The following is a 10722-nucleotide window of genomic DNA, read 5'->3' on the forward strand; positions in this document are numbered from 1 at the left end:
GTTGTTAACTACACTTGAATTGATCATCAATGTACAGTTCATATGACCTAATTCTCTATCTGCTACTTTGCTAGTCTTCACAAAAACAATGTTATGTTGACATCAATGAAAAACATAGTCATGATTACAACATGTCAATAATCTCTAGTTCTTAGGATACTCCCCCAAAGAAATAACATCAACATTCATGGTAGTAATCTTCCCCTTTGGCATTGATGACAACATAGATGAAAAATAACTAAGTTCCAAAAATACCAAATCAAACTTTGTTGTTGCTATTGGGTAAAAGTACATAGCTATGTCACCTTTCAAGCTGACTTATCAGAACGACTAAATTTGAGTATTTCTATCTAAAAATTAATTTTTTTAAAACATATGATCTTGATAAATTCATTCTAGCTAAGTCATCTATGGTCTCACACTTTTCCAATTGGAAATGTCTATTAAATGCATGTTTTATACTAGTTTGTATCCAATTACTAAAGAAATAAAATTATTTTCGCATTTCAATAAATCTTACTATTTTTTATGATTTTTTTTAATAACATATAAACACCATTATATAGAGCTTGGAGTCAAGAATGTTTTCATATAGAGTTTATAGAGTTTTAATTAGATATAATATACTTTAATTAAAAAATTCTAAAACCATGTATTTTAACACTAAAAAAGTTATCAACTTACAGAAAGAAAAATAAATTAAATCATATCATTTTAAAAAAAAAATTATATGGCATTCTAGAGGAGAGGGTTCTCTTCTAGAATGTATATTTTTTCTCTTGGTTAGAATAGATTTGTTTTGAAAAATGTGGTGGGAGATGAAAACTTTTGATTTTAGGTGAGTTGAAATTTGAATCATTATTAAAGAGAAAATATAGGTCTAAAGATTATTATTTTTTATTATTATTATAGTTTTTTGGTGTGAGCTAGACCCCAAATTTTTAACATTTTTCAGCAACTAAAAAATTATCTATAAAAATTAGGAAAATATATCAATTCTTATTCAAAATAATTGTTAAAAATTATAATCCTAAACTTCATCCATTTATACACATTTCATTAGCTTACTTCATTTTCAAATTCAAAATAATAATACCAATTTTATGTCATTGAAGGTGAACAATTATACTTTTGTTAGTCTTTTCCTCTATGAAAGGGTGACATAGGTCTGTGCTTATACCATGCTAGTATTCTCTTCTTTTCAAATCCTCTTCTTCAATCAAATAAAAAAATCAACAAAATATTGTTGTATCTTTGCTTCCTCTTTCTTAGGATCAACATCAGTTGTTCACACTCTAAGTCTCAGGAAAAACTCTCATTCTTTCATGGGTGGTCATCAATTTTCACACTTTTTGCCCATTCAAATTTTCTCTCATTAATATCATTCACTCTTATCCATTATAACACTTCTCCACCACACATAGGAGACACTTCTCCCCCATTGATAGGAGATTTTTTTCATGTATACTTCTCTCCTTTTGACATAAATGACAAAGGCTTCATTATGTCAATCATTTTCTTAAAGTATTCAATCAGCTAAAGCATCTAAGCACACTATTTAATATCAACTACCAAGAGTTCTTGATGACTCTGCTCATCATAGATACTCTCCCATATAGGAAGCATCAACATTCAGTCCATATAAACAATAGTGCTTTGCACCAATGGACTAATGTACTTTTTGCATCATTTACTTAGAAGTAGGGAGGGGCATAACCCCAAGAATACCTAAATTTTTTTCAAATGTATCTTTAGATAAAGGCTTCATAAAGATATGTTCAATCTACTCTTTTTTACTTACATCCTCTAGTCTGATTTCTTTTTCTATAACTTTCTCTCTCAAAACATGATACTTGATAGACATATTCTTAGTATTAGAATGCAACATAGGATTTTTAGACATACTTATTGTACTTGTGTTATCACAATGTATGTTAACAACTTCTAAATTTTTTATCACAATATCCTTCAACATCTTCTTTATCCACATGATCTAATTGTAATTGTTTGTTTCTATTACATACTGTACTTTTGTTGTACTCTATGAAATACAATCATGTTTCTTGCTTAGCCAAGAAACCAATCTTTCTCCAAGAAAAAATGATCCACTACTGGCACTCTTCTATCATCCATACTACCTATCCAATCCACATTAATATATGCACAAAAAGTAAAATCACTTGATATGTCATACCATAGTCCAAAATTAGGTGTACCCTTTAAATATCTGAATATTCTTTTTACTACTGCATAATGTGATTCCTTAGGATTAGCTTGAAACCTTTCTACTATCCCAATTTCATTTTCTATATTTGATATGGTGTGATTCAGATATTGTAACCTTTAATCATAGATCTATACTTCTTCTCAATTGTAGGTATCTCATCTTTGCTAGATAACTTGTGGCTAGTTATCATAGGTGTACCAATGGGCTTATAATTTTCCAAGCCAAATATTTTCAATAAGTCTTTCAAGTACTTTTCATGTGATAGGAAAATACCATCACTATTTTTAAAAATCTGTAGACTCAAGAAAAATTTCATCTCACCAATCATACTCATATCAAACTAACTCTTCATCTCATCAACAAACTTATCACTTGCTTCATCATTACCTCCAAAGATTATGTCATCAAAAAATATTACAGTGATCAACAATCCATTCTCAATTTCTCTCAAATATAAGTTACTATCTATTGTACATTTGGCAAATCCTAAGTTTTTGAAATATTTGTCTAATCTTCCATAATAGGTTCTAGGTGCTTTCTTTAGACCATATAATACTTTCTTAAATCTACATACCATATCCTTTTCTTTTGTGAAAGGAAATCCTTCAAGCTTCTCAATGTAGACTCGTTCTTCAAGTTCACCATTAAAAAATGATGACTTTACATCCATCTGATACACTTTGAACTTCTTACTTGCTCATAGACCAAAAAAATTCTTACCACTTCCATTTGGTAATAGGGGTAAATATCTCTTCATAATATATGCCTTCTTGTTGTGAATATCCTTTGCATACCAATCTTGCTTTATTCCTCACAACTTCACCTTGTTTATTCATCGTATTTTTGAATACCCATGTATTTCTTATAACATTCTTATCTTTAGGTCTAAAAACTAATTCCCATGTCTCATTATTCACAATCTAATCTAATTCTCCCTTCATTGCTTGAATCCAATGATCATCCTTACATGCCTCATCTATGGTCTTTGGTTCAACTTGAGAAATCAAACATAATTCCTCATGTACTCTATTTTTTGTCATAACTCCTTTGTCTTTACTTCCAATAATATGATTCTTAGGGTGATTCTTTGTCAAATTCCTATTTAATGTGAAAGTTGCTATTTCAACTCTCACTTCTTCTCTTTGTTCAAAAATTTGAAAATCATTCTGCAAGTCATTTTTAGTCTCAAAGAAAACATTAATATTCTTTCTAGTAGGTTTAGGATTATCTTCTTCTTCATCAGGAACTTAATACAACATTTTCTCTTTAACTCCATACTTTTCATCCACTTTCACATTTGCACACTCAACAATTGTCTTAATTATATGAATAAAAAATCTATAAGATTTTATTTACAATGGATAACCAAGAAAAATACCTTCATCACTTCTTGCATGAAACTTACCAATATCATCATCTCTCTTTATGTAGCATTTACCTACAAAAATTCTGAAATATTTCATTAAAGCTACATGTCCAAACCATAATTCATAGGGAGTCTTGTTTGTACATTTTCTAATCTATACTTTGTTCATGGTGTATACTACTATGTTGATTTCTTCTCTCCAAAATGTCTTGGATACATAATTCTCAAATATCATTGCTCTTGCTACTTCTATTACATACCTATCTATTCTTTTAGCAAATCCCATTTTGCCCAGGGGTCTTAGATGTTGATAGTTGTCTCTTAATACCATTTTCTTCACAAAAGATGTTAAACTCTCTAGAAGTAAACTCTCCACCTCAATATGATCTCAAACATTTTATGTTTACACCAGATTCATTTTCAACTCTATTCTTTCAAACAACTTAAACTTCTCAAATACTTTAGAATTTTCTTTAATAAATGCTACCCACATCATTCTACTAAAATCATCAACAAAAATCATATAGAACCTTTCTCCATAGAATTCTCTTGTTCTGGAAGGATCACTTAAGTCTATATGAACAATCTCCAATTTCATTATGGTAGTGAACTTCTTGCTAGGAAAATAAACTTTTTCCTGCTTAGCCATAATACATTCTTTGCAAACAAAATTATTGGACTTCATGGTTCTAGGTAAATCTTTGACAAAAAATGTACTACTAGCCTTCACAATGTTGTCAAAGATTATATGAAAAAACCTTCAATGCCATAGCCAATAGTTATCCACTTTTGCAACCAAACAAGCCATCTTTGTAGAGTTGAATTAGAACACATTACCTTTGGATCTTGTACCAATTCTAATCAACTTACCATCCTTATCTTTGATAATGCACATCTTCTCTATGAATTTCAACTAATAACCTTTATCAACCAACTACCCAACACTTAATAGGTTATGTTTTGATCCATCAATTAAATATCATCAATGTTACTAATTCCATCAAGAGTAATAGATCCTTTTCCCTTGATATGACAAGTTGCATTGTTACCAACTCTCACAATTTCTCCATCATGATTCTTAAACTTGAAAAATTTATTCATATCCCTAGTCATATGGTGTGAACACACACTGTCTATAATCTAATTAGATTTCTTTTCAACTTGTCAAACTAGGGCATTTTCTTCTCTAATTTATTTTTAAAAAATTTTCTTCTTTTATATCTACAAATCCTAATTCATCATCACTTTTACTTTGAATTCTTTCCTCAGAATCATCATCTTCATTTTCATACAAAAAAAATCTAGGTCTTCTAGGCTTGAAATTCTTATTATACTTTTTCTCTCTTTTAGGACACTTCGAAGAATAATGACCAAATTCATTACAAGTTGAACATTTAAAAATTCTCTCACCATTTGGTTCTCTTCATACAAGTAGGGAAATTCATTCCTCAATTCTTCTATATTCCTTAGATCTAGATCTGTTGCTACTAGCATAGTCTCCATTAGTGCTTTCACTTCTTGATAAAGAAGGATAGACACTTAATGCACTAAAGGTTGTTTCCATTGTGGAGAATTCTCCTTATTTCTTTAGGCTCACTTCTACTACTTCGAATCTTCCAAGTAAATTCTCTCTGGTAAACTTCTCAGTGTAAGGTATCACTTGCTCAATCATCTGTGCTATCTACCTAAATGATGGTGTGAATGTCTTCAAAATATTCCATATAATCTCATCTTCATCTTTAGATCCTTGAGAAGACTTAATTTCTACAAGAGTCTCTAATATTCTACCAATATAGCTTCTCATAGATTCATCTTCCATCATTTTAGCATCTTGAAACAAAAATATCCAATTATGTAGTCTAATTCTTTCATCATGCTTATCACCTTCAAAAGTAGATTCTAAGGCTATCCATATTTTATGAGATGTCTCCAAAGATTTTACTTGGCTGTATTCATTATGAGGAAGAGCTGACAATGATGCTTCTCTGACAAGAATATTACACATGTAAATAGATCTCTTTAAGCTTTAATACAACCTCAAATTTTCTTTCTTCCACAATCTCTTTTTTATTCTTTGTCATCAACCAATATCCTGGACCCATACAGAGAAAATGAGTCTTCATGTTTGCCTTCCAACTGTCATAGTTAACTCCATCAAATTTAAGACTTTCTAAACTGAAGTGACCCACCATTGATCTTCCAAAGCTATTAAGCATGTAAACAGTATAATTAGAAACAATAACAAGATACTCATACACAATAAAACTAGAAATGTTAACCAGGGAAACCCTTGATCAGAGGGAAAACCCCAGTGGGGATGGTACCCACAAAATGATGTACTAATATAAATGTTCCTTATTAGAGGATGAACTTTGTTGCAAGCCAATGAAATACATTCAGTACATATCAGTTCATGTTAGGAGACTTCAAGAATCCCTGTAAGGAGATTCCAAGTATGTTAGGAGTTGTAGAAGGTAGATGGACCCACTATCCAAACAAATTTAGGGGTGAGACCATTGAACTTGCTGTCCAAATGATCACTGCAATCCTTGTAGAATAATAGGTTGTATAGCTCCTTCTCTATCCTCTGACTAGACTTCTCCTCTTCGGATGTCAATACATGATCACCAACTCTGTATCCAATAATCCCTTGGGTTGCTTACTCGCATTTACCAAATATTTCTCATATCACACTTGTATTCACTTCATCACTTACTTCACCACAAGGAAAATAACCTTCCTTTATACCATATCCTCAAAATAATTCCTTGATTTGGCCTTGAGGCTTTCTCAATTAATTATAATAGGACCTCATTACTTGATATTACCAAACTTTAAAATTACAAATCAACATAAGCTCTCATCCTTTACAACTTTCCACATGTGCGACCTCATACCTTGTGCACTTGATGATGTCATCATCAGGTTGTTTATTGTCATTGACTAACTATGTTCATCATGATTCTATCCTTGTTAAAAGATACAAATCAATCATCAGAAACCACTTATGAGGTGCTTTGTCTACATACTATCTTTTATAAATCAAACATATCTTTTGCATGTCTTTGACTCTTTGTATGCACACTTATTGACATCATTAGGATATAGTGTAGAACATGTCATTAACTATGCTTGACTAGATCATCAATACATAGTCCATACAACCCCATTCTCCGTCTGCTACTCTACCAATCTTCATAGAAATAATGCTATGTTGACATCAATGACAAACACTATCATGAATGCAACATGTCAATAATCTCTAATGCTTAGGATACTCTCCCAAAGGAATATCATCATCAATCATGCTGACAATGAGATATTTGTTCCACACCGTGAACGAAACAAGGGAAGGTGGAAAATGAACCTAGAGTGCCTCCACCGCCAATGAAATAAAAAAATTACAACTAGTGTTGCCATCCCAAATAATTTGATTTTTCATTGAACTTGTAATAACAAAGAGTAAAGCACCACCATCACCTAGTAAAGAACAAGATTAATCAATGCAAGATCAATCCAAGCATCATTCTTCTAGCATTCCCACACCTTTGAACCAACACCATAGAAGAATCTTTCCTTAAAATGAGAAAATTCTTCATTATAAGAGACACATTTCTCAAAAAACCACTTATCATCTCAAACAATTGTTATCTTTTTCAATAATTATGAGAAAATTGATCTAAAAATGGAGTAGAAGATGAAGTTATTCAAAGAAATATGTCAAATAGTTTAGATGCACTTTATCATGCCTACAAATATTGCATATCCATTTATCAAACAATTCTTGGATGTATTATGTCAAATAATCCACATGCCCAAGGTCTATGCTTATACAATTTAGATGAGTGTCTACTTGGGAAGCTACACCTACAACATATGAAAAAAAATCATGAAATATTGCATGTCCTTACACTATTCCAAACACCTATTTTTGTGTAGGTATTCGAATTAAAATACGTGACAATTTTTTTAAAACATTTATCCTACTAGATGTTCATACACCATTGCAAAGCTTCTCAATTTTGGTTGAACACATTTATACTTGCAAAATATATGAAGATATTAGAAAAGGTTGTCAATTTTGGTTGAACACATGTATGCTGATTACATTTGGTTGAACATTTCTAAATAATTTTTAGTAAACATGTTTTGCGCATATCCTAGAATCATAGTTTTTGATGATACCCTATTTTCTTTGAAGCATGTGATTAAACAATTCATATGCCTTGTCCATACTTCTATCTTTAGCATATGTTTGTAGAGCATTTCTATTTGTGATAATTGACAGAAAACATATATCCTTAATGCTTTGATATATTTCCATACACTATTCTAGAGTTCTCATTTTAGCATAGGCTAGGAGAAATATTGAGAAACAAAAACTTCATTTGATTGTACCAAGCACATACTCAAAGCACATATTGACATCATACTTACCATATAGGAGTAATTTTTTAATTTGAATGCTAATGCTAATAAAAATTGTTAAGAACAAACACTTTAAAAAAAAATCCCAAATCGACCTCCTAAATAATCAATCCTTGAAATGTATTGATTTAAGCCTAACTGATGTTGCCTTATCTTGAACTAAACTCTAAATCACTTTTCTACCCTTACCCATTCTCTTGAAACGAAAAAACTATTATATATATATATATATATATATATATATATATATATATATATATATATATTAACAATCAAAATCAACTAAATGTATCCATTTTCAATATTCAATTTTTAAATCCCAATATATAATATTTCCAATGGATTGAAAAAACCTATGAAATGCCTCCATCACAACTAATTCAGATGGCCTACACCACCAAACCAACAAAGTGAATTTGGTAAACAACCTCACTGTCCATTTGGCAAATCTACGAAGCCTTCAATATCCTTCGAGCATGTTTCAAGTGTGTAATATTTTTTATTGAAAATGTCTTCATAATTGACGTGCAAACGGTGAATCCGGGATATCTATTTACACTGATAACAACATATCCAATCTTTTTGAAACATCACGGCAGAGACAAATCATTCTTACAACATTCATCTTTTTGAAAGCAGTTGCAAAGCCGTCCATCTGCCCATCTTCTTGTTGGCTTCCCATCCGTAAATTTCAATGCCCAACAAACCATACTTTATATTCTACATATATTCTTCCCCACATAATTCTTATCTTGTTTTCTATATCTGCCCTAAAATTTCTAAATTACATTTGAAATTTATCATGGGCTTTCCAATGAACTTCTGTGGTGTTTCGCTAGCTTTCCTTAGGTTTACATATGGTTTAGCTTACGTAGAACATGCAATCTGTTGCATGGTTTCTTGGTTTGGGCTTAGCGAGCCCAATTATCCACAGCCATTCTCTCAAACATATTCTGCTATTTCTTCTGTCTCTGGTGCGCAGATAAGAGATTTGTTGCCCGTCATTGCATTCAGAGATTTTGCAGAGAAGATTGGTGTGACTGAGGAGGATGTTATTTGTGCCGTTTGCTTGTGCTCGTTTGAGGGCGATGATGAAATTAGAGAGCTCGGTAATTGTTGTCATGCATTTCATAGAAAGTGTTTGGAAAAATGGATTGATCTTGAACAGAAGAGATGTCCTCTCTGCAGATCTCATCTTGTGGGAGAAAGACTAGAAAGAGAATCGGTAATGGAAGTTCAATGAGATTTCAGGGAGAAAGAGAACCATTTTCTGGAATTAGAGGAAATATCTAACTAGTTGACCTTCATGGAAATCATGGAAATATCTAACTAGTTGAGGATCGCGTGTGTAATGGGTCCTGGTCCTTTGTATGCTATCTAACCAAAATTGAGGAGCATATAAAGTTTGCATGTTGTATTGGTCATCCTTTTATTTTATTCGTTGAAGGAGGACTTAAGATGTACAAGATGTTTTATATCTTAATTAGAATTTAGTTGAGATTAAATCTATTACATTTCTATAATTCATATAAATGTTATATCAGTTTCTAGTTTTGTTTGTGTAGGCTTTTTGTCATCAATATTTTAGATCACATCACATAATCCATAAATAGGATGCAAGAGGAAAAAATGAGTCAAAGATGATAAATCATGTAGCCTGATCTAAAATATTGATGACAAATAAATTCTACATAATCGAATCCAGAAGAAACAGATATATTATTACTTGAGATTGTTAATTCCTCATTGTACTTTCTTGAAAAAATTGAGATGGATGTTTATGTCGAGATTCACCTAAAGAAGTTACACAAAATTTATAAAATAGAATGAATAAATAGTTCAATACTAGTAAGAAACTATGATATTATGATGATATAAATGTTTAGTTTGATATAGAACTTATATAATTGAAATCATACTAAAATATTTTTATAGAGATTTTTAAAGTTTGATTGTATATCCATTATTTATAATATTGGCTTTTGACAAATAGATTTTTTCAAATATATATTTAGTTATTATCCAATTATAGTTTTAGTTAACAAGGATAAAATTGCTTTAATCCAATTAAATTTTGGTTGAGAAATGCTATATAGTTTATAAAATAACATAGTTGGAAACATCGTCAAAGTTTAATAGAGAACTAGGGAAAGTTGAACTATTTTTTGGTCAAGTGATACCCAATTCTTGGGTAGTTAATCTTTTTTTGAAGAAATATAGGTTCCTCAAAAAACACCACTTTATCAACCATGAAAATTTCTAGAGGTGGTATTGAGACATCACTTGCTGATGTTTTCATGGATAAAATAACCATAGACTTGTCAATTGCCCTTATCAATAAATTCTACTTGTCATACTTAATGCTAGTTTATTTCACCAATGAGACTTTGCTACTTGGAAGTTGAATGTAAGTGTATCTATTAGTGCAATAGTAGATGAACTGTTCCTTGTTATATTTTCTACTAAAGAAGATATATTAAAACCCCTTCAAGGAGGGTCTTTATCTCATTGATAAAGAGCAACATATTGTTAGAAAGTAAAATCCACCAAGATAACTGAGAGAGAGGGAGGGTGAATCCATTATGCAATTAAAGCAACTCTCAATATCTTTATTAATTCTAAAACATGTAAATAGTAGATGCAACAACCATAGAAAGGTAACCATGCACAATCACACCATATATGTTAACTAGGAAAACCC

This window comes from Cupressus sempervirens, chromosome 11, assembly GCF_028749045.1.
Source record: "Cupressus sempervirens isolate cs-2001-9-10 chromosome 11, ASM2874904v1, whole genome shotgun sequence".
In the NCBI taxonomy this organism is placed as follows: Eukaryota; Viridiplantae; Streptophyta; class Pinopsida; order Cupressales; family Cupressaceae; genus Cupressus; species Cupressus sempervirens.